This window comes from Periplaneta americana, chromosome 3 (genome assembly GCF_040183065.1).
Source record: "Periplaneta americana isolate PAMFEO1 chromosome 3, P.americana_PAMFEO1_priV1, whole genome shotgun sequence".
In the NCBI taxonomy this organism is placed as follows: domain Eukaryota; kingdom Metazoa; phylum Arthropoda; class Insecta; order Blattodea; family Blattidae; genus Periplaneta; species Periplaneta americana.
Window position 1 is genome coordinate 112,577,185 of NC_091119.1, and position 25,758 is coordinate 112,602,942.

The 25,758-nt window shown below is 35.2% G+C and overlaps 1 protein-coding gene across 2 annotated transcripts in view; it reads right to left on the reverse strand.

Moving 5' to 3' along the window:
* cv-c (crossveinless c) overlaps positions 1-25,758 on the reverse strand; it is a 1,115,617-nt gene that overhangs the window by 971,099 nt on the left and 118,760 nt on the right. The window contains exon 1 of one of the 2 annotated variants that reach the window (XM_069821285.1): positions 13,458-13,546. The exons of the other annotated variant lie outside the window; for it this stretch is intronic. The gene's annotated coding sequence lies outside the window, so the exon portion shown is untranslated. Of the gene's footprint in view, positions 1-13,457; positions 13,547-25,758 lie in introns of those variants that run through there. 2 annotated transcript variants of the gene reach the window in all.

A 25,758-nucleotide genomic window follows, 5' to 3' on the forward strand; every position in this document is an offset into this window, starting at 1 on the left:
AATGAGTGTACTGATTCCAAATTAACTTGGAAGCATAGAAATAATACTCTGCCATAGCACTTCACTCCGGCTTCTTCGTGCTTCACTTATTCATTCACACAGTGTATTTGGACCGTGGCGCTTCCGAATCAGATACTTGAAAATCAAATACCATAATGAGGATTTCTTTTGAGTAAATATGTATACAGGGTGTAAGAGGTATAAGTGCCGTCCTTTTTATAGTCGTCTGGGACATTCTACAGAATCAAAAAATATCCATACAACATAGCATCAAAATTTGATAGTTTCCCTCCCCCCCCCCCCCAAAATTTCCTCTCTTATTTTATTCGCGTTATACTGCTTATATCGTTAGTAAAATTACGAAAACAATTACATCAGTAGGTATATCTAGCAAAGAGTTAATATTAGTTTAAATACATATTTGTGTGTTCTGTTACGTTTTTCTTGAAATTAAATTAAATTGCAAGCTTAAATTTGTTAATATTCTGGCGTGAAAGATATGGCAATGTGCTGAGCAGGCAGAACTCTGCACAGACGTACGTACATGTACATGTCAGCTGAGTTCTCCCTGTCCATAGGTTTACTGTCAAGCGGATGACAGTTCGGTACCAGGTATTCATTCACAGTTTAGGAACATCATATGTTATTAATTTATGGAGAAAGTCGTCGTAATTCAAGTGAAGCAAGAAGATGTACCATCAATGTTTTCCGCAATGAAGGTTACCTAATCGGCGAACTTTTGTATCACTTTCTCAACGAGTATTAGAAACTGGGAGTCTCTTACCCCGTTTCGAAAATCACACAACCAGAAATTTCTTTAAAAATGGTACTGCTTTATGGAAGCGGGAGAGATTAAAAAGTTGCATCTAAAGAAAGTTCGTGTGATTTTGTGCAGTAAACCATTATTGTTTATTTTTTAGACGTACAATTAAAAAAATTGACCAATATTGCCAATATTGTTAAATAAAATGGAAATTTACCATAAAGTTCTATTAATGGGATTGAAAGTTTGTATTTGCTGTTCGTTTTGTGTAAACAACGCATTAGAACAGAGCATCTGTTGTGTACCGGTATGTCTGTATCCGCTTGAGCTGTACTGTGTACTTGTAAGCTCTCTCCTCCCCATCCAGCAACGTTGCCAAACGCCTATTATTGTAAACTTTAATAATTAGTTAAATGTTGCAAATATATAAAAATTGTGAGGACATTTTTTCTTCCTTATGACATAAACAATCATCAGTTAAAATAATGGTACTTATAACCCTTAGGCCTACACTCTGTATAAGCCTATGGAATGGTCACAATGTTTAAAAAGTAATTTTAGTAGAAACGTATTTACGTCAAATTCTCCGGAACCAAGGTTCCACAGTCGAGTTTTTCTTACATTATATCAGACCTTAACACATCCAACAGTCTAAAAGATCTCTTGTTGAGAATTTTGTAAAGAAAACGCGATAGGCCTACTCGTAACGTCTATTCTTGCTAGAGTCACTATATACAGTATAAGAAAAACCACAATGTCGTAATTTGCCTATATTTTAATCACTATACAAGGAAAACATGGATATTTTATTGTACATACAATCGTACGACATCACTTCGGTTAGAAAGTAAAGGTTCCGTAGGTTTGGCATGGATTTCGAGCACAACGCGTTGTCGGTCAGATACGAAGTCGAGATGTCGCAACCGCCGGCACTCCTCTGCGTTTGTAATTAAGCACAGCGGTCGTGCGGGAGAGGGGTTATCGAGAAATCACGACGTCCGAAAATAAAACCCTATCAACAGCTATAAATTACAAAGGAAACCTCATCATCGTAGTTCTTTTGTTAACAAATTAATGCTTCGCATCTCAACTTGTTAGACACGTAACATTCCTCTTATGCGCACCATTCTCCGAAATGTAAGGTTAATGTGAAACGATTCCGATATTTGTATTTGTATTTTTTTAGTAATTTATGTAATTTTGTGGTACATATATACAGATACGGAAATAAAATTTGGAGCTCCCTTATTTTATGTTTCAGTCAGAAAACACTGCGCATGTGCAGTAAACAAGAGCCCCTGTAGAGTAAAGGTGATGCGAGTAATATTGTGATAGTTCTTTTTGAGAATTTTTTACACTTTTCTGAGCGAGAGAAGGACAGGTTTTGTGCAACAACTTATCCACGAACATCCTCTTAATACGTTGGCGCAAAAAGCCCATCTTCGTCTCGCTCAATAAAATTGTAATAAATTCTCAAAAATAACTATCACAATATTACTCGTAGGCTTATCACAATATCACTAACCTTTACCCTATATATACTATTTGTGGACAGTCGAGTGAAATTGTTGCGTACATACAGGTGGATTCCCATCAAGACTCGCTCCAAATTTTAATTCCGTATTCTTGGCCACTGTCATCTGACACATGTTCCACTTACGGTGGAACATTTTTATTGTATTGTAGAAAATATGATCCTGTTCGTCGCCAATATGGAATTCGGCCGACTCTTGGAAATGATTTTAATTGTACAAATGCAGTTCGAAGATTTTTATCGAATACAGGACTTGACAGGGTGATTTAGTTTTCTATTGACCCGTTTTACTTATCCTCCGGACCCTTTACATCCGGAGATTATATTTGTTTAGTATATGTTTTTAACAAACTTTACATTTTGGACCTTTTACATCCGAATATTTTATAAAATTTTATTGTTTTAAATGAGCCAGATAATTTATCTCTGGTGGTTTTGCTTTATTATTTTATTGTCTCTTTTGAAATACTACTTAGGTAGCCACCGGCGTGGCTCAGTCGGTTAAGGCGCTTGCCTGCCGGTCTGAAGTTGCGCTCGGGCGCGGGTTCGATCCCCGCTTGGGCTGATTACCTGGTCAGGTTTTTTCCGAGGTTTTTCCCAACCGTAAGGTGAATGGCAGGTAATCCTCGGCCTCATCTCGCCAAATACCATCTCGCTATCACTAATCTCATCGACGCTAAATAACCTCGTAGTTGATACAACGTTGTTAAATAAGCAACTAAAAAAAACTACCTAGGTTACGAGAACTGCTCACTTTTATGATTTCTTAAGAATCATCTTGTGGAGACTGCATTTGTGTACCTCGTTTTTACCGTGACAACGAGTTTTAGTTTCGTGTTAGCTTTCAGTTTATTGTATTGCTTGTTTTTAGTTTTGAAAGAATTTTTGATAAGGGCGCAAATAGCCAGAGTAGCTGACGCGCCCTTTTTAAACCTCACTAACTAACTAACTAACTTAATTCCGTATCTGTACATAGGCTAAAGGTCCCTGATGTCCCCGATCCTAACGCCTTTGGCCCACTTCACATCAATATCTCTACTCCTACATACTACTGTTTATATGTCACTTTTTATGTTTACATACACATACATGCGCATCTACTGTAATAATTTAATCTTGTATTAATTATCGTACTTGAAATTATCATCTAACACTTTCAGTATCTTTTCAAACCAACTTCTTAACAGAATGGCACGGCAGAAACTCCTTTATTGTGCGGTTCACTGAGTAACAAGTGATAAGTATCAAGTTTCAAACATTTTAAAATAAGGAGCTACATTAAGTATCTCGCTAATCACACTGTATAATAAAATATTGGTGAATATTCTTCTTCTAATTCTTGAGGCGCTACATCATCTTTCTTCAGACAACACTAAACTCACAATTAGGGTCCTCCCTGACCATGTGGTCAGCACGATGCAGGACCACAGCGGAGACGTCCCAAAACAAGTAGGCAGAAGACAGGAACAAACGTCCCGTCTCACGGAATGGAGACAAATCTCACCCAAATCGAGAATCTAACCGTGGACAGCTTGGTTGAGAACCACACGCGTTACCTGATATTATATAGGTAGTATTATCTCATAACCCATAATTACTAGTCAATTTATCAGGAAATTATGCACATGAAATACAGCGAGAGTAGTACGAAAAAATAATTATTTAAAATCAACGACACAAAATGGCATGAACTCGAAATCGATTTTAACAATTTGTCTCAAATTTTAATTATTTCATAAGATGAAGGGAGGCATGAAAAGAACTGATTTATCTTGAAAAATGTCGTCTGCTAGCGATAAATTATAACATGTTCTCGAAGACAGCGCATCAAAACCTATCTTGCGAGACTATGGGTGATTCACTAAATCACTGTTACTAAATCTTTACTGCTATTATCAAGAGTGACAAACTCACAGTGGGCGAGGAATTCGTAGATTTTATCCACACACATCTATGTTACGTTGTTCTGACGAGGGAAGACGAACCTTAGCTCTTCAGTACGTCCATCTCAGAAAACTTTTATGCTGCGCATTCCCAACCCATAACAGCTGACTACACTAAGGTGTCATCCTTTGACCAGGCAACCTCATTCGTGCCTGTACCAGCCTCTTAAGTGCCTCGTGGAAAGCTATGAAATGGAGACAGGCAGAATGAGGTTGATGCCTAACGTGGGGAAACAGGAGAACTTCGAGAAAAACCACAAACGCGGTCTCATCTGTCACAACTGTTAGACTAGTATACGTATTTGATTAACAGTTATCCATGTAGGCCTATAGACCTATTTGTTTTTTGCTATTCAAATCTCATGGCAACCAATTAATTCACAAAAATATAACCGGTAAATATTTTGTAGCTGTTTCTTCCATTCAAAGAGAATACTGTCCAATCATGTGACTTATCTTTAATGCAAATTATTCAATTATAAATTTACATTGTGTTTTAAATTGTTAACGTTTTCATCATCCTAGTGTGGCTCTTCAGACATTGATAATTATAAATATCTTGTGAAAAACATTGCATCAAAATTGTACTTCAAGATTTTTACATACATCAAAATATACATTATAATAAAAGTTTCAAGTTCAGTCTATAAGATTTATCTATTTTGCAAATGTTTATTTCCTATAACATTGTATATGAAATATTAACGTTTTCGCCTTTTCGGCATCATCAGATGTTGTTAAGAAACACGAAATCTAAATCTTGAACAAATTAAAATTTACATGGTATTATGCATGACAAAATGGACTTTCATGAGTTTTATGTAGTTATGTCTTATTAATGAAAAATATTTATTTTAAAAAAGATTTCCAGGAAATGTAAATTTGGAAAAAGTCGATATGATTTCTGGTACATATAACTCATGTTACAAAACACATATAAAATAATTAAAATTGACAAAAGTATTACATATTATATCCTGCATTAAGTCATTAACAGAATTACGAATATCAGCAAATTAATAAAATATTGGTAAAAAATACTCAATTGTTGAATTTGTAATTAATTACCGGGGAATTATGAGTAGAATGGTGATATAATATCAATCCGTTTTATATTTAAATAACATTTGTTATAAAATCAACAATAGATAATTGATACAATTTGATAAAATCTTATGTGTCGCAGTATGTTACCATGCTGTTACAATTAATCGTTAATAGTTGTTTAGCAATACATTTGGCTGTTCTTCATTCATCAAATTTTGAATCTGTAAAATGTATATGTTTCAATTATTTATCTAAGAGATATTAGGTGGCTAATAAATTTTCAAAAAATGTGAATAATTATATCCTGTCGAAAACTTACTTATTGATTACGTGTGAAAAGTACTGCATTCAAATTGTAGCAAACGCCATTGTATATTGGTAAAAATATACATTGTTGACGTAAATATTAAAAACATTAAAAACTGTAAAAAACACATGAATGTACAAATTACAAATTTCCAATATGCATATTTATGTACAATTGAAACTGAATTAAGTAACCATATGATAATATGCACATTATGAGAATGAATCTCTTTTTGCTTGAGGCAGAGACATGGGTTTTACACTTTTTGTTAATAAGGTGTAAAGTGAGTTCACAAATCTTGTAACATCCGTGACGGAACCTTTTGTTCATTTTCTGCAATAATAATAAATTTTATTCAAACAACTTTTTTTCTTTAAAATTATACTGCTCTTCTAAATTGATTCTAATAATAAAAGTTGACAAAAGTAATTTCATTTTCAATATATAGAGTTTGAAAACAGTAAAAATGTAACATCCGCGACAACTGGAATGGCTGTTATACTCTGCTAGAGATAGCTAGGATCGAAATAAAACTTAGACATCAGAGCAGCTGTCAAGTAATCACTTTGACCTTCACATCCATTCTAGTTTCTGCACAGTATTTTATAAATTCTAGTTATCTGCAATTATTCATTGAGCACGACAGGTGAACCAAGAGCAAGCGAACGCAGGTGTCTGGGCTCGAACCCGCGAGGGCACGGACGTGTCTGTCTGTGTCCTGTCTATTCACGTCACGTCACCGACTCCGTTACCCCGCTGCCGCTATATTGTTTGCAGAGCTGAATGTGAAATAAGGTCAAACAGATTGTCCATAAAGTCCAGTTTTCAAAGAGCTATTACACGTGATTGTACCTAGCATGTAACAAGATGAAGTCTGGAATTATAAGGTGTCGATCTACATCCATATCCAAGCAACAAGAATCGGCGGAAAAGTGACAAAAGAAAACATATTCGCAGACTACAATGCTACGAACACACAATCGACGTGACATAATTATGTCTAATTTATACTACATGATTGTATTCGTTCTCGATTGTCTAGCGGCTATGATGCAATTCTATCCGAGATCCACGGCCTTAAGGCCGGCAGAGTGTGAGGGATTTTGAAAGGTGAAAAAATGTATAGTCCGGGTCAGCTTACTTCATACCCCAAGGGTGAAACCTAACCATTTTTTTCCCATTACCAGTGGATTGTGGTGATTATCTAGTTTGCAGGTTGAATTTTCTTTTGCCAACTTCGTTTCGAATTTAAATACTACTGATAAATAGGCCTACTACAAATGGTAGTGATTTTGTGTCTGTAAATGTTGGCACCTGAGATAGACTGGAGTTTCATGAAATTAAAATTGTACTAGATTTCTGAGCCGGTTACTGGAAGCTAGTGAAATCTGAACATGCTAATAATTAATTAATATCAATATTAATATTAATACATAATAGTTATTTTATGTGTTGCGTTGTGGTTACAATTCAAAAATATAGTCAAGTAAGTGTAAATAAATATAATATACTTGGGTGTGATAATGCAGGTGGGTAATTGATAGAAATACCATTTCACATTTTAATGAATTTCTTTCGTGTTTAGATTTTTATTACAATAATGTCAAAAAGAGGAAAAAGCATGGCAGCGACTCCACCAAGAAAGCGTAAAGCGTGCTGAGAGAGTGGGGATAACTTCCCCTACTGGCGTTCTGTTCTTTTAGATTTAACCGAAAGAAGATAATGAAGAAGGAATAAAATTATGCTCACGGAGACACCAATTATAACTAGAATAGCAAAATTATTAGGAATAAGTATTCTTAAGCATATATTTCATGGTTATATTCGGTTTTCGGAGTTAGTACTAATAATTTAAGGTGGTCAAACAAAATACATTTTTAGGTTAGGTCTCGTGAATCAATTGTTTAGTTAAACCAATGAATTTCATATTGCCAGACAAAATACCTAACATGTTGATCTCTTTCTTGTATAGTTTGCTTACGAAAATATGTTACAAATTATTGAATTACTTAGAATATCCTTCCAACATAATGGTAAAGTATGGTAAGTAAATAAGTCATTCAGTACGTAGGATCATAATTTTACTTCATATGGTGATATCTGGTAACAATTGGCAACACTCGCAAGACTGGCTTCCTCTGTGAAGGAAGTAAAGCTGTGGATCCCGTGTCATGGATTTACGTTAAATGATCCTGTTCTTCAGAGGGTTACAGGCAAAATTTTCCGATAATTTCTTGAATTTTGAAATTGAATAACTTGTGCAGTGGATGCAGTCTCTATAAGGAAAAGAAAACTCCGAAAACAAACTCTGAAGTACAGATCGTAGATTTTCGCAATCACGATTAAAATGTTATTTCGTTGTCGGTCCAGTCTAGTACATTCGTCAAAGATTACACATTACAGTGCGGATATCAAACAATACCAACAAAATTGGAACAACAGTATCTACAGGAAGAACAAAGATCATTTTCCATATCCATCCTTTCCTTATTATTTACATATCTATCCTTTTCTTATTAACCAAGAAACTGTCAAGATCTGGGAAGACCGAGACAGTGCTGGAAAGGTCTTAAAATCTAAATTAAATCATGATGATAATGGTGAAGAAGAATAAAAACTGAACCTTATAATCGGTCTTGCTATGTGACTGGCAAATTCTTATATAAAATCACTCGACGCAGAATAGGCTCTACACTTGAAAGCGTCGTTCAATGAAGTACTGCTGCATAATATATGACACAAAATCAGCCGAATGCTAATCTGATATAAAAGAGAATCTCTGTTAATTTCACACACAGCTAATTACAAGTGAAGCCAAGTGGTCCTCGGGGTTTGAGTCGTGCTCCGTGTGCCGGCCGCGGCGTATCATTATCCCATTACCAGTTACATAACAATGGCTGGTACGGATCCAAAGTTTCCCACAGTTTTCAGAAGATGCCACAAGCACGCAGATTCCATGCGACAATCTTTCCTCAAGTTGCAGGGAACGTGATGCTAGGCATGTTATTCCTTTATGTACCATGGCGAACAAAAAGATTGTCCGGCTATAATATTTCTGATGTCGAAGAATTGAGCATCGCACCTGTCCAGCGTCAAAAGCGCCTGTTAACAAAACTTACGACCGTGTCCATTTGCCGATTAAAACATGACATTGAAAGAGATAAGAATCAGAATGTAGAATGTGCGGAAGGGTTCTTTACAAATACATTTAATTAAGTTTATTGCATTTTTTAAATTGCTATTCGAACTTCAGACGAGACTTGATGATAAGAAACGTCATGTCTTTTAGAATGATCAAAACAATGAACGTTACGGCTTGTGACAAAGTGGTTTTGTAGGCCTAGTTAAGTTCTGTGAGAGATCGTATTAGGCCTCGGGTTCTAGTCTTGTCTGGATTCTTTTTTACTGAATGTTTTCTTTAACCTAATTTAATGTCACTTTTTTGTTTTTTTGTAAGTATCGTACTCAATATTTCCAATATTATGGTAATGCGCGAAGAGTCATGCGATTTATAGCACATGTGCGAATATTGTGTGTATGAAGTACTGACCATACATCTCTTCTTTTCATGTTTTTATCTATCTGTCTGCTGTCCGTTCATTTATTTTTATTTTTATTGTTTATTTTTTCATTCATTTTACCAAGGTCAGAGCAATTTCACGCCCATACATACATACGCCTATATACATTAAGTTGATTGATTGATTGATTGATTGATTGATTGATTGATTGATTGATTGATTGATTGATTGATTGATTGATTGATTGATTGATTGATTGATTGATTGATTCTATCTATCTATCTATCTATCTATCTATCTATCTATCTATCTATCTATCTATCTATCTATCTATCTATCTATCTTCATTTATATATTATTTAATTGTTTATTTATTCATTCATTTTACCAAGGTCAGAGCAATTACACGACCATACATGCATACATACATACATACATACATAAATACATACATAGATACATACATACATACATACACAGATACATACATACATACCTACGTACGCCTATATACATTAAGCCGATTGATTGATTGATTGATTGATTGATTGATTGATTGATTGATTGATTCATTCATTCATTCATTCATTCATTCGTTCGTTCATTGATTGATTGATTGATTGATTGATTCATTCATTCATTCATTCATTCACACGATATACTTCTCGTGCTAAAAGGTGTGGTTGAGGCAAGTAATAATATGCCCAGATCTGTCGCTAGAGGAAGGCAAAATCGTTTATACAGTACCCCTTAACCCCTTAACCCGTCATAGGTCTCTGCAGTAGTCATAGGTCTCTGCAGTAAAACTTACGTGAGTGGTCGCGCGTGAGAATTTCTCTCACAGTATTTTTTTTCGTCACTACGGAATAACGTGCATTATTATTCAGCATGATTTTAAATTATTCATTCCTTCATAGGTTCTCACATTAGTGTTTCTTCTTCAGTCAACTGTCCAAAGATAGGTTTGAACCTCATAAATAACACCAATAAAGCATCACTCATGACGCAACTAACCCAGGAGATAATTGGTTAGTGTGGCCAGTTCCTTTTCCTTTCCATTGCATACATCGCTGATTAGTAACATCACATTATATTTTATAAATCCCTAATTCAATAAGAATCAATTAAACCAACATATTGATTAATTATGAATGTATTATTATTATTATTATTATTATTATTATTATTATTATTATTATTATTATTATTATTATTATTATTATTATTATTGACATGCATTTATAATTGTCAAATAACAATATTTAATTTTAAGATTGACAGTAAATATACATCGACGGGCCACATGCAGCTTGTAGACCACGAGTTATTGCACCAAGATGATAGGTATGTAAACACACGAAGGAGACAATGAATCTTCTGCAGATAGGCCTATAGCAACATGAGAACTTACAGAAACTGACCGCAAGGAATAGTAACGCCATTGGTCACAGTGAGAGATCTCACACTTGACGTATGAACATAACCGTCATTATAACCAACTACGTGAGATGTCTAACTTTCAAAACTACCAAATTATTTACCAAACAATATTGAGAAATGCTTTGCTATTTACCAGAGTTAGAAGTCAGATAGACGAGAAATTAACTCTCTGGTGACTGTCACTAAAGATCTATAACAATGCTGAAAAAATGAGAGAGAAAATCTTATAATAGCGACCACTCACGGGTTAAATAGGTTACAGGATTTGAGGCGTGAGGTTAATGTAAAAAGAGAAGATAAATGTAAGGACATCTAAAAAATATGAAAATGAAACGTCAGAGACAGAGAGACGAACTACTGCAGTGGAGGCGTGGAACTGGTGAGCTGTCAGCCCGTCCCGTCCAGGAATGCGGATGCAGCCCTGCTGAGAGGTCTGAGGAGGGTGCATGCTGGGGTGAGGGCTGCATAGGGCGTCCTTTCGGAAGTGAGCAGCGTTCAGACCGAACGGGAATTTATGGCACACTAAGAGTTGTGACTAATTTTCTTCCAGATGTCCAAGACGCCTTCTCCATCCATCTGTCCGTTACTTCATAGATAACATCCACAACACAGTAGAATCGATGTGTCGTGTCAAAGAAAGAAACATCAATACTACCGAGGAAAGATAGGCTGAAATAGTTGCGAAGAGAAAAAATAAGAGATTCGAACATCTTGAGAGGTGGGAAATCAATACCGAGATAAAATATCAGAGGGGGAAGGTGACAGTGAAGAAATGAGCTAAAGCAGAGGAAGAAGCATATATTTAAAAAATAAACAAAATAAGAAAAACTGGGAGAACAAAACATAAACATAACTAAAGGAAAGAAACACAAAAGAGTGAAAATAACGCGAAAATTAATAACATCAAATAATCAAGAAAATTAAACAAGAATAGAAATTGAATTATGAGAAGAGAAGATAGACGAGAAATAAAATAAAAATCACAGTGAAGTCAAGGTTCCAATAATTCTTTCTGCAAACATCGCGTGTAAATTTAAAATGAAGAGAAGTAACTTGTTTAGAACAATTTTTTTTTAAGTTTAACGTATTGTTACACAATACTTTGTGACGTAACACTACCTTTGTGGTAGCAGATAGTGCGCGCATAGTTTGTTAATAAATTTATTCGCTGTTACTAAAAATCATTTAAATTATACAGAACCCGATTGCAGTTTCTGAAATCTCGTGATTCTCTTCCGATTCCATGCGCAATGTGCGCTAATCCACCTCCAGTAGCTTGGGCGAGGCAGGACACTTGAACGTGTAAATTTTACTTAGGTACCAGTTTCTTAAACCTGTAATAAATGTAATATTACGTATATATATATATATATATATATATATATATATATATATATATATATATATACACATACATACATACATACATATATAAGCGTTCTGCCCATGGGCAAGTCTTTCACTGCAAACTCAGCATTCTCCAATCCTTCTATTTTCTATAGTTACAATAACATAATTTACAGATATTTAAATCTTTTTATTTTCTGAACATTTTACGTATGACTTTTTACTACCCTAGCCCTTACCGTTGCAGAATTGTTAGATATTAAAACAAAGTTACGCTGAGTGTGACTCTTTCGTGTGACGGTCGCAAACATTTCGGTTGTGGGCTCGTAGACAGATGTTATTCGTGTCGAAAAGAGAAAAATGATGAGGAAAATAAATACAGAGAAAGGCGCAAAAGACAGACCAAGCATGAAGGAAGGATACAAATAAGAAGCAGGAATAAATAACTATAAATCATATGAATTATGAAGGTAGAAATCGGAGAAAGAAACACAAAAAGAAACATAATATTAGAAGTAACAAAAGATAACAAAATAATAGCAAATAAAAAAATATATAAAATCATAGAACTAAATAAGAGAGTATAATAATATGAAAAGGAGAATACAAAAAATAACTATGGGGAATCTATATATAGGTGAAACAAGAAAATGGATAAACATTTAAGGAAGAAATATGAAGCTGTAGAAGAGATAAAATAAGAGAAAGGGACAAGGATAAAGAGTAAAGGAGAGATAAGAGAAATGAATAACTAGTGAATAATAATAATAATAATAATAATAATAATAATAATAATAATAATAACTCTCACTTTGAGAGAGGAACAGAGATTAAGGGTGTTTGAGAATAAGGTTCTTAAGAAAATATTTGGGGCTAAGAGGGATGAAGTTACAGGGGAATGGAGAAAGTTACACAACGTAGAACTGCACGCATTGTATTCTTCACCTGACAATTAGGAACATTAAATCCAGACGTTTGAGATGGGCAGGGCATGTAGCACGTACGGGCGAATCCAGAAACTCATATAGTGTGTTAGTTGGGAGACCGAAGGAGAAAAGACCTTTGGGGAGACCGAGACGTAGATGGGACGATAATAATAAAATGAATTTGAGGGAGGTGGGATATGATGGTAGAGACTGGATTAATCTTGCTCAGGATAGGGACCGATGGCGGGCTTATGTGAGGGCGAAAATGAACCTGCGGGTTCCTTAAAAGTCATTTGTAAGTAAGTAAGTAACCTCTGATTGAGATTCTGGCTGATATATACATCTATTATCATCAGGCAGAACATCTCATTTGACGATATGTGTCGAGGAAGAACAATTATTGTTTGTATGCATCTTAAGTCTAACTTGTGTAATATATAGCTAGTCGGCGATGCATGCAATGAAGGGGGAAGGAACTCGCCACCCTACCCCATTATCTCCTGGCCTAGTTGCCTCATAAGTGGTGCTTTCTTGGTATCACTTGTGAGGTTCAGACCTGTCTTCGGACAGTTTACTAAACAATAATAATAATAATAATAATAATAATAATAATAATAATAATAATACACCTTTAATGTATTTGGGCCAAATGGTTGATCCGTTCCGGTCTGAGTTACTCTGTAGTCGTTTCAATGGTCGTCCCTGACGTCTTGTTCACCACCAACAAAAAAAAAAACAATAATAATAATAATAATAATAATAATAATAATAATAATAATAATAATGATGGTACGTAAAAAAATTTATCGTTTAATATAAGAAAGAAGTTGTGAAGATAAGTCGAAGTACTAAGAGAAAGAAAAGAGAACATGTGAAAGAAAAAAAAAGACGTAATGAAGAAGAAAAAACAGAAAGAATAAGAGAAGAAAAATAAATAACATAAGACAAAAACAAATAATATGTAAACTGTAATAAAACCACATTCTTTTCCGCTCTTAAATCTTTTTATTGCATACTATTACTTTTAAGAATTTTGTTATTTCGAGATTAAATGTTGAGACATTCTTAAAGCAGATACTTTTTCACGATTAAATACAAACACAAAAAATTTCCAGAGTTACAAACGAATTAAAACAATTTAATCGAATTGTAGTACAGCCTGAGTCATGTCTCACTACCTCCTAAGCGAATAGCTGCGACTGCAATTGAATTAAGAAGTCGCCACAGGGACACAATAAAACAAACTAATGCGGCTATAAAATTCCGCTGCTTACGGGAGCTTTCAATAGGTACGGTACATTCCTCGACTAACACCTCATTTGTGGGTGCACGAGATGAAAAGTGAGTGTAATCATTGGGTAATTTGAAGAGCTTACAAACATGTTAGTAAACCCATCCTGATGAGATTATTGAGGTCTGCTCATTATTTAAAAGTAATTTATGAAATTGCTGCGCCCCGGGGACTACCAATCGACCAACGCAACAGGTTTCACAAATCACGTGACCAACGAGCGGGCCTCATGATACAATTCACCGCAAAGACGGTCGCCGAGAAGGGAAATTAGGTTTATAAGACGGGAAATTTTGAGCGAATACGTGAGTGTTTCCTAGAAACGGTCTCTTTTATTGCATTACTCATGGAGAAGTGTAGATTACTTCATAGGGTAAACTAAGAAACATGCAGTTCTGCGAAGCAATTTGTCATCTTAGCATATACTCCTAAAATGTACAGTCAACCCTCAATATAATTGTAACGATGTATTGCGAATTTGATGCTGAAAACAAGATAGTGCTATGCCTCACAGCAGTCAAACAAAAATGCATTTTCCTCCTCCTATTAACAATGTTTTCTTGACACGTAAGTCATAATCATCGACAAAGCAAAGATGACTTCTTGGAGTACTTGCGTCCGCATTCCCTTTTTTTCATAATTTTTCTCTTTTCGACACGAATAACGTCTGCTACGAGCCCACACTCGAAATGTTTGCGATCGTCACACGGAAGCGACACGCTCAGCGTAACTTTGTTTTAATACTTAATAACTGTGCAACGGTAAGGGCTAGGGTAGTAAAAACCCATACGTAAAATGTTCAGAAAATAAAAAAGATTTAAGTATCTGTAAGTTATGTTATTGTAACTACAATATTACATGTATTACAGGTTTAAGAAACTGGTATGTAAAATTTACACGTTTAAATATCCTGTCTCGCCCAAGCTACAGGAGGTGGATTAGCACATACTGCGCGTGAAATCCGTAGAGAATCACGAGATTTCAGAAACTGCAATCGGGTTCTATATAATTTCGCTTTTCGTCGTATCACAACCTAAATGTCACTATTGCTCATGTAGTTCAAGAATACTTCACTCGCCCTTTGAACAGGAACTCCATGCAGAATCGTTGAAATTTCTGTATCTGCTCATACACTTATACGTGTAATTAGAGTTACATTCAATGTATAGAACATTCCTTCCTTAGCAGTGATTTTGAGCTCTCCGCTAAGCAAGTGACATAGAAATCGCTACTCAACCAAGTGAACAGCTGAATGAATCAGTCAGTCAATAAACCAACGAACGACGTAAGAACCAATAAACAAAACAACCAAATACAGAACCAATCTATAAAAAACTGAGTACAGAACCTGCCGATTCGGAGTTGCACTCGAGCGTGGATTCGATTCCCATTTGGGCTGATGACCTGGTTGGGTTTTTCCGAGATTTTCCCCAACCGTAAGGCGAATGTTAGGTAATATAAGGCGAATTCTCGACCTAATATCGCCAAATACCATCTCGCTATCACCAATCCCATCGACGCTAAATAACCTAGTTGTTGATACAGCATTGTTAAATACCGACTAAAAATGTATTATTGTGAAGTGCACACTTTCAGCCATCTTGAACTTAACGAGTCCGACTTCCTTTTCCAGTAGTTGGGAAGGAAAGAAAACAAAAGACAATTGTCCTTGATCACTGCTAGGGGACGGCAACTTTCTGGATAATTTCCGAAATGCAATAAACCTTTTCACCACAGTCTACTATATACAATCACGAAGCTTGAGTTTTGAGGGTGCTAGAAACAATAGACTGTGACGGTACTATTTGGCATTGCCTGTAATGAGGCAATATTAGTGATCCTAGTTGTGAGCAACTACCTAATGTTTGCATATTTACTACGTATTGAGCTTCGCGACTGTATATACTAGACTGTGGTTTCACTGTGTGCAGTCTGTCTCATTTCTTTCGACACGGATGCATTGCAGAAAGGATCTGTATCCAATGAAGCACATCCACTGCCAAAAGTAAACTCGAAAGGTTGAATGGAACATTTAGGAAATTGACTACAGTTATCTCGGTCAAATCGATCACCCATTCTTACGCTGCTAAAAAGTATGGAAATAATTATGAAACCTACAGTACATGTTCAAGATAAAACAATAAGAGTGGTTTCAGATGGAATCGACAGAACGGCACAGAAAAAGATGGAAAAATCATGTCTATTCATAATTCTTAAAACTGTAACAAGTTGACTAGTGTAATCCATGTAATTATTATCATTATCATTAATAATAATAATAATAATAATAATAATAATAATAATAATAATAATAAGTTGAAGACAGTGACGATGGTAGCAATGATGATGATTCCTGTGACTATATTGACTATTATAGACATATTATTTCGAATTCCATCTTCCTCCAAACAACAAACGACGATGTTGCCCCAAACAGATTTGGAAGAAACTCTGAGAAGCGATGGATCTGTTCTCTGTTCAGTGAGTGTCTGGGAAGCCAGCTAATAACTCTGTGTTGCCCTCTGTTTAAGGCAGCACCAGGTGTACAAATAAACAGACTGCAGTCATACTAATAAACGCAGTGTTACGTCTCTGTGAGGCAGGCCATTTCAGAGATAAAAGACTTCGGATTGTAGGATATTAAATATTAAAGAAACAGTTGAGACCCTTCTTCAGTCAATGTGAGAACAAGCCTATAGCCGAACAGTCAGAGAGTCGCTTTTCCACGCCATAAGACCAGATTTGGAAAATTGAGAGTAGGCTATAAGAATGTTTGGCGAAGAAGAGCGGTATTGCTGCTGGTTTTCTCTCATTTTTTTTCGGTTCCCAGCCATTACATAGTCAACAAAGTATAAGTACTTGTATGTATCAGAAATAAAATCAATGAACTATAGTGTAATTAGGCCTGCTAAATTCGAAAATGGCAGTATAAATGGTTCATTGGTTCTTGTTTAGAAGATATCTGCAATATAACCTTATATTTTGTTCATCCTAGGAAGTATATGTAGTTCTTAATAATATAACTTATAAACGTGATCTTTTGGCTTGCCTTCTGTACTTTAATTCAGGGGTATCTCTTATTACACACCAGCAGCAGTCAGAAATCATAGATGCTCAATTTTTCCTGATAACGTTGTTCTAGATTAGCGATATCTTGATGAAAACGTTCGCCATGTTCATCGCTTACTGCGCTAAGATTTTCTGGGAAGAAGTCTGGGTGTGAGTGGAGGGAATGCATCTTCTCAGAGACATGTTGCACCTCATTCTATTGTATGCCATCAACATATTGTCCACTAGTTCTCTATAATTTGATGCTCTTTTGTTTACCAAGGAAATTGAGTACAACTCTAGAGAAGGTTTCCCATGCAATTTTCTCCTTGCCAGTTATAATTCCATGAAAATGTTCATCAGCCATTAGTTTTCTTATTTGGGGACCTATGAATATTCCTTCTTTGATTTTAGATTCACTTAAACGTGAACATTTATGAAAGAGGTAGCCTACGTAAAATGCTTCCCCGTTCGTTCCCTTTACAAAGATTTTCATTAGTCCCATATATATTATTTCTCTCTCATCAACCAATGATCTGTAAACAACATTTTTTGTACTTCGTTCTAAGTTTTGTCTGAGAAGCCATTGCTTAGTTGCATAGTGTTTATCCTGCTGAAGATTTGATATGACTGCCACCACTTTCGTAGATTTGTGAAACATATACGACAATAAAGGGGTGCAAACAGCTTATCCTGATTCCCTACCTTGCAACCAAAATAAAGATTGTACACCTTTTTAACAATAGGAGTTAACTTTACCTTTTGTGATTTAAAAGTAACTTCCCTAAATACGTAACAAACGTTATTTGGGTTATTAACACACTTAACGGCAGTTTACATCTTTAATGGCCAATTTCTAATATATAAATTATTATATTATAATCAAATATAATGTTATTTTATAATCACAATAACGTTTAACACTTGATATTTTAACTATTTTGAAAAGCACTGAAACAGTTCACGCACTCAAACACCAGGAACTCAACTAAATTTCTAAAGGAATGACAAGATGAGGGTAGGAGTTGACCTGCAAGTGCCATAAACCCACCTTCACGCCCCCGTTACAGGCTGATTAAAAAATATATACTCAGATGAATCTTTGCTAATAACAAAAACTTAATGAAACCGTCAGACCTGTGTATTGTAGAAATGAAAATTGATATAAAAAAATATGAAGGCAATTTTCATGTTTAGTGACCTAAAATTAATAGATTTTGACTAATTTTATCTCGAATACATTTTGGCTGTTGACTAGTGTTATTTGGCAATTGCTCTATAGTTCAGATAACTACTCTGTATTTCAAACGATTAAGAGCAGAAACTACAGACACCTTATCAGGCGACTAAAAGAAGATTCATTCTGTTTTTGTATACTCGATAATGCCTAAAATAATCCAGCAAGGCTACTTAAACGTATTACATATAATGAATGTAGAGGTTATTTTGTTATTTCTCAGTAAATAACTTTAAAACTGCACGTTTAATGGGACAAAATACTATGGGCCTCACTGGGAGTTTCTGCAAACTGATATGTATAGCAACAAATTACTTCTGCTTTCGGCTTTATTTATTCTCAAAACATTCCCTTTTTAATCTTATGCACTTGTCCATGCGATGGAATCAGTCATCAAAGCACAAACCCACTTTTCTAGAGTCTCTTCATTCACCAACTCGTTGAAGACCTCAATCGCAACTTCAATGAGTTAAAACGACAATCTGCGAATTTTTTTCTTGATTGTTGCAAAAATAAATAAGGTGCATAGTGCCAGATCAGGACTGTAGGTCGATTCAGTCATTAATTTTACATCAGAAGTGACCGAAAGGCTCACCGTCTGTTCCGCATTGTGGTGCGAGGTCGTTCTGTACGCAGTATTTTTTTTCCAAGACTGTCTGCAAACCACTCGGTATTAACCGTTAGAAAATACAACTGAATTACTTATCGAATGCTCTTAATTTCTACAGTAAGTAACAGAATAACTATTCCTAATTTTCTAATTTGATAGAGGGCATGAAATTAAACATTTTTCTTAATAAAGTAATGTCCGGAAATGCTTCGTTTTCAAGTGACAGTGAGGGAAAAATGAAAGAATCTCAGCTTGGAAAGTTACTTTATTTTTTTTACTTTCTATGGTTACATAGTAACTTTTTTCTAATGCTAGATATTAAGAAAATGATATTGACAAACTATAGGAACTGTTCAAAATTGCGACCGCCATTGTTGACACACACACACAATATAACGCCGTATGATTGAACGACGAATCCTTCGAAATATCTGTTGTCGGTTACGAAGATCGTCAAAAGCAAGAATAATTCTAGCAACTAATTCTTCTGCTATGTCGATAGGTGTTTCACAAACAATTTTATTGATTTAATATGACCCCAAACACAAAAATCAACTGGAGTCATATCTGGGGAACGTACTGGCCAAGAAACTGGACCTGCTTCCCCTATCCAACGATTCGGAAAATGTACATTTAAATAATTTCGACAATTTAAGCCGAAGTGTACGGGTGTACCTTCGTATTGAAAGATCATGTTTCTCCGAATATTAATCGGGATATCTTCAAGTAGCTCCGAAATATGGCGCTGAGGGTGTTGCTCCTCATAAATTCGCTTTGCCAAATTAGCATTGCCGTCCAAGTAGCTTATGCATGTCTGCAAGTTCAATATTTTTATAACGATGCATTTTAATACCATAAACAGATCTCACAGACGATATTTTGTGACATACAACAAACTAACTTCAATTATTATTTCTGTGGTAACAAGAACAGCTGAAACATAGATGCAACCATAATGTGAGTGATGAAATCTGTCTTTTATATGAATTTCCGGACACTACATTATTAAGAAAATGGTTATTTTCAAGTCCTCTATCACATCAGAAAATTAGGATTAGTTATTTTGTTACATCCTGTATATCAGCATCTAAGACCCGTACTACCCCAGCCTATTTTAACTATATTGTAAATAGCAGACGAAATGATGGAGAAGTGGAGAGTGCTGGTGAAATGAAAGAGAAAAGGGAGTATCTTGAGAAAAAAAAACTTTGCAACGTTAGCTTTTGTTCACCAAAAATTCCATCACGACCAAGGCCGATTGAAAGATCAGAGTGCTAATGCTGAACCACAGTCGCGGCAATAGGGGAAGTCATAAATGCTATTCTCGTGGTAGTTATACTAGTAAAATTGACCGAAAGCCATCTCAATTGTCTGTAGCTAATTGAGTTTAGCTCGGCATTGTAAGCGCAGCTAACAATAAGACACCTTACAACAGCTACGAATGAATTCCTCGCTGATTATTGCATAATATAAATTAATATGAATGATAGCTGTCAGTCAGTGGTTGTAGATGAAGACACGAACGTAGTGCATCTCAAGGTCTGCATAATATATTACTGTTTCTAAACAGATGGATTGTCGTGCCATACACGGCAACGCCGCTTCCAATGCATATGTACTCCGCCCAGCCACGATTACCAAACATCATCTCGCTGTTCATGATACGAATGTCAAAATATAGTCGGTTTCTGATTCTTCTCACTGGCAGAGAGTTCGATCGTGGTTCCGTCGCAGTCCACACGTTTGTCAGTAATCTAAAGTGGCTTGTTAAAGAATAACGAGGGGTTTGATGGACGTAGTTTCATGAATTTATTTTGGACAAAATTCTCACTGCAAGAGTTATTTATTTCCTCTCTAACCTCTGTTCCAAGGATATAAAAATTAATTAATGCTACCATAAACTTAGTCAGTAACAAATCTTCAGTTACGGTGGGAAATAGACACCTTAAAAAATGACAAAACAATATATCGTCGCTGCTCTTCTGAAATCCGCTTTGTGTTTTTTAAAAGATTTTGCAGGGCAAAAATAAAAGCATGATTTTTAATTTTAACAAAATTGGAATTAAATATGATATGAAAATCAATAAAGAAAAAACTAAAATTATGGCCTTCTACGGAAAATACCCTGTATCCAGCAAAATATGTTTAGATTAAAAAATATTAGAAAGAGTAAATTATTTTACATATCTCGGATACACATTATCTTTTTTCGATGAAGTAGGCATTTCACAGAAAATTTCTAAATACACCAAAACAATGGGAATAATTAACAACATTATGAAACCTTCCCTAGTACAAAGGCATACTGGAATTCGCCTATACAAGACCTTGGCAAGACCTGTACTTTGTTACGGCAGTGAGGCATGGACATTGAGGAAGAAAGACGAAAGCAGAATAACGGCCAATGAAATGAAATTTATGAGATATACAGCGGGATATACGAAATTGGATCACAAACGCAATGAAGATGTAATGGAAGAATTACAACTAAATCTGTAATTAATCACGTAAAACATAATCGGAACAACTGGATAAATCATCCGCATCGCATGCGTAGAGATAGAATCCCAAAAGTCATGCTCCACTATCGTCCAAACGGGAAGAGATCTTTCGGTCGTCCAAAGAAGAGCTGGATTGAAAATTCAACTGTGAGATCGTACCAGGCCATATTATTGCCTAATACTTGAAAGGAAGAATAAGAAAAGTAAAATGATGAAATTATGCTGAAATTAGCTTTAAAAATGAAGGGAATTAAAAGTGGCAATGCTTCTTTCTTTATCTTGCAAAATCTTTTTAAAAACATATAGCGGTTTTCGAAGGCGCAGCGACGATTTATGTATTGCAATTATGTGTGCACAATGATAAGTAACGACCCCTGCGATGGCTGAGTGGAATAGACAGATCTTCGGCCTGCCACGCAGGCAGTCCGGATTCGAGTCCTGTTCAGGCTTAGGATAAATCCATAGTAACATTATGTGGTGGATAAAGTCGTATCTCCCAATAGGGTTGACACAGTTGACTGAGATTGACAATGTAAAGTGCAAGTGTAATGAAACAACCGTTAAGAGAAAAACTCGTGTATTTTGTCCTGGATCGACCTTAAATCAAACCTAAGTTGTCAGCATCCTTACTGACCTCCAAGATTGCTGTGTGCAGTTTCTGCGTCGAGTTTTAAACATGGTTACTTGATTACTCATTGTCAGTACAGCAACACATATGCCTTGTTAAAAACGTTTCCACTGAAGACGTCAAAGAAGTTGTGATCATGCAAGTTTCGGCAGCTCTTTCCAAAGCCTATACAACCGTCGAAACATTGTGTTGTTAAATTTTAAATGGCGATAAACAGATTCCCTTCTCGATAAAAGAAACACTGTATCCGTAATATTCAATATCACTAAGGATGAGCTCCAGCGAGTGTAACAGAACTTCATACGTCGCTGCACCACGAGTACAGAGGAACGTACCGGAGGAAATTTTGAGGAACTCTCATAAATTTAGTAAGATTCTCTCCATTTTCTTAAATAAATAATTAAATACAGAGTAGTTGCGCGAGAGGTCCTTTAGGTTTGGCTCTTTCTGTATTTTATGTTCATTTCTCAGGGTAAATTGATTTACAGATATTGGAAATAGAAAAAAATCCGTCAAATAATTGGGAGAAATCACTACAGACACATAGACAAATAGACGGCATGACAAAAAGATTGCTTCTCAATATTACGGGTGCAATAAAAACGTACATGGTGTTAAAATCTCTAAATCGATATTTGGTAGCACCAGGGTGCGAATTAAGATTTCTGATGGGGGGGGGGGATAGAATTCTAGCTAGAGAATACCATACATAAAATTATTATCCTTATTCGATACGGCTCAACGCTTGGTCGCACTGAGTTGCTTGTCTTACATCTTGATGATGATAATAATAATAATAATAATAATAATAATAATAATAATAATAGTAATTATTATTATTATTATTATTATTATTATTATTATTATTATTATTATTACACCCATGAGCGGGCTTAAGATAAGATGTGTAATTCCTAAGTTATTGATTGTTGTCAGTTTGCCGGTGATGATAATACATCAATATTATTTTCTTCACTTACTTTATAGCTACTTTATAAAGTATACTCGTGTTAAAACAATTATATTTTGTGAGTGGGGATAGAAGTTATCCCTGGCAGGGATGTTAATATGACTTTATGAGAGGGGTATAACTTTCCAACAAAGGGGGAGGAATCCCCCCATCCTCCCCGTTAATTCGCACCCTGGCGTAGCATCACAACAATAATTTATCATTATATTTCATATACGGTACATAATGAATTCTTTACATCTAACTATTCGTCTACTCGCTGTGCTAAAGCATCATGGCTGCTGCAACTTGTTTTTTCATAAACCCATATGTTGTATGTACACAAATACACTGTCATGGTAGATTTCAGAGGTATAAATGTAATATTGGTGCCAGATTAAAATAAAACTCTAAAAAAATTTTTCTCTGTAAGTTTGAGGCACTGAAGAAAACAATCGAACAAATGCAATAATTTTCATTGTTACAATTAATTATACAAGATGGATTTCCAAAGAAAAGTGAATTTCATTGCGTATTTATTTTAACGAAGAACTGCAGGCGGACTGTGTAAGTGTATGGGGACCATAAAGTTCTATGAACTGCTGTTTGCGGAAGTTCTAATTGTCGAGCACATTTACGAACTGATTTCTTTGGACTCTGAACAAAAACTCTTCGGATGGCTTCTACCATTTAATCATTTGTCGATGGTCTTCCAATATGCTTTTTCTCCGATAAGGCTTCAAGGCTCTTTTAACTGTCTATCCCAACGACCAATGTTATTTTCATGTGGTGGTTCTTCGTTAAATACGCGACGAAATTCACTTTTCTTTAGACATCCATCTTGTATAATTAATTGTAACAATGAAAATTATTGCATTTGTTCGAATGTTACCGTCCTTTGTTTGCTTCAGTGCCTCAAACTTACAGAAGAAAAACTTTGAGAGTTTTATTTTCATCTGGCATCAATATTACATTTCTGCCTCTTTCATTCAAAAAATATAATCCTCTGAAACCCATCATGATGTTTTAGACACAGTGTATTTATTGCCACAAAGTCCGTTTGAAAATACTCTCACTTTTTTAAAACGTAGCATAAAGAGTCTAGTATTAACCAGATGTTGTCACTGTTTCGAAAACTGCGTTCTGAAACATTGTATTGTGAGCTGTATGTAGTTAAAGATTCCCTATTGTTACGTCAGTGTCAGTCACACCTTCTCGTGGCAAGGTTCATCTCTGTTTGCACGAGCTAGAGGTCCCCCGCCGAGACAACCAACTGTCCGTGACCCCACACCTCCGCACCACGCAACCAAACAGCTGAGAGAGTGCATTTGTGCACCTCCAAATATCACACATTGACAAGCACTTCACCATATGTTGCGTCAGCACACTCCGTGTTAGCTATACGCGGTTGCAAGAATAGAAAATTCTAACAGTACTAAAACTGACGTAAGAAAACCACTATTATGATAATTCTATAATCTTGGCTTAGTCGTGTCGCGTTTAACTACCACAAATGAGTTAACTATATTCTGTTGCGAGGATACGAAATCGTGTTAATACTAAAACTGACGCAATCATTTCTTTAGTATATTCTCACTCCAGCATCCTTTCTTAAATATATTTTTTTTCACGTTATATCATTCATAAAGACGATATTCTTACAGCCTTATTTGCTTGATATGTAACTTCGTTGGGGAGTGATCCCCAATTAGTTATCTCAGCACCTAAATAGTTGAACATTATAGCACTTAGATAATTTTTCCTTGCAATAACAACACACAGTACAGCTCAAATATAATTTGTTTACAGTCATAGATTTAGTTTTTAAAATTGCTATATTCATACCACATTTCTGTCAGCTAAGACAGAATTTATAACCGTTGCAAATTATCCTCTGCATTAACTGTCAAGACGGTGTCATCCGCGTAACATACTATGTGTAGTTTATTTCCCATTCTATACCAGCTTCATTTTTAATAATTTTAATTATTTCATTCTTTATTAAACTAAATAATAACGTACTTAAGGAATATCCTTCACGGAGGACCTTCTTGGCAACTTATTCACCTTAACATATTAAAATCATTAGTATAAATATCCTTAATATGTAAAACAAAATTAGACCATTTGGTACATTCTGTTCTTTTAAAATACATAAAACATCTCCAATCTATGAAAGACCTTCTCGAGATCAAAAAACATAAACAAAACGTCTCTAGAGACTTTTATACTATGTGGCGGAATGTAAATATGCATTTGTACGGGAGTTCTATTGTTCATCCTGGAGGGAAATTATTTCAAAAGTTTTTGTTGTATTGATATTTTTGTTCCCTCCAGTATAATATTGAGAAGACTTACTGGTCTGTAATTTTCTTGAGATGTTTATCTCCTTTCTTAAATGTTGGAATTATAATGCCTGTTTTCCAAACATTTGAATCTTGAAAATTTTGTTTTATTAATTCAGAAATTTCCGAATGAAATTTTCTACATTACGTTTTCCTCTCCACATTTCAACATTTCGTTGGCGATTGAACTCTCTTCTGGTGATTTCCTATTCTCGAGTTTCTTAATAATATTCATAACATGAAAAACTTAAATTGTGCGTGCGTACCTGTCAGTACACATGAAAATGCGTTGTCTATATGCTAAAAATTCCATCATGAGGG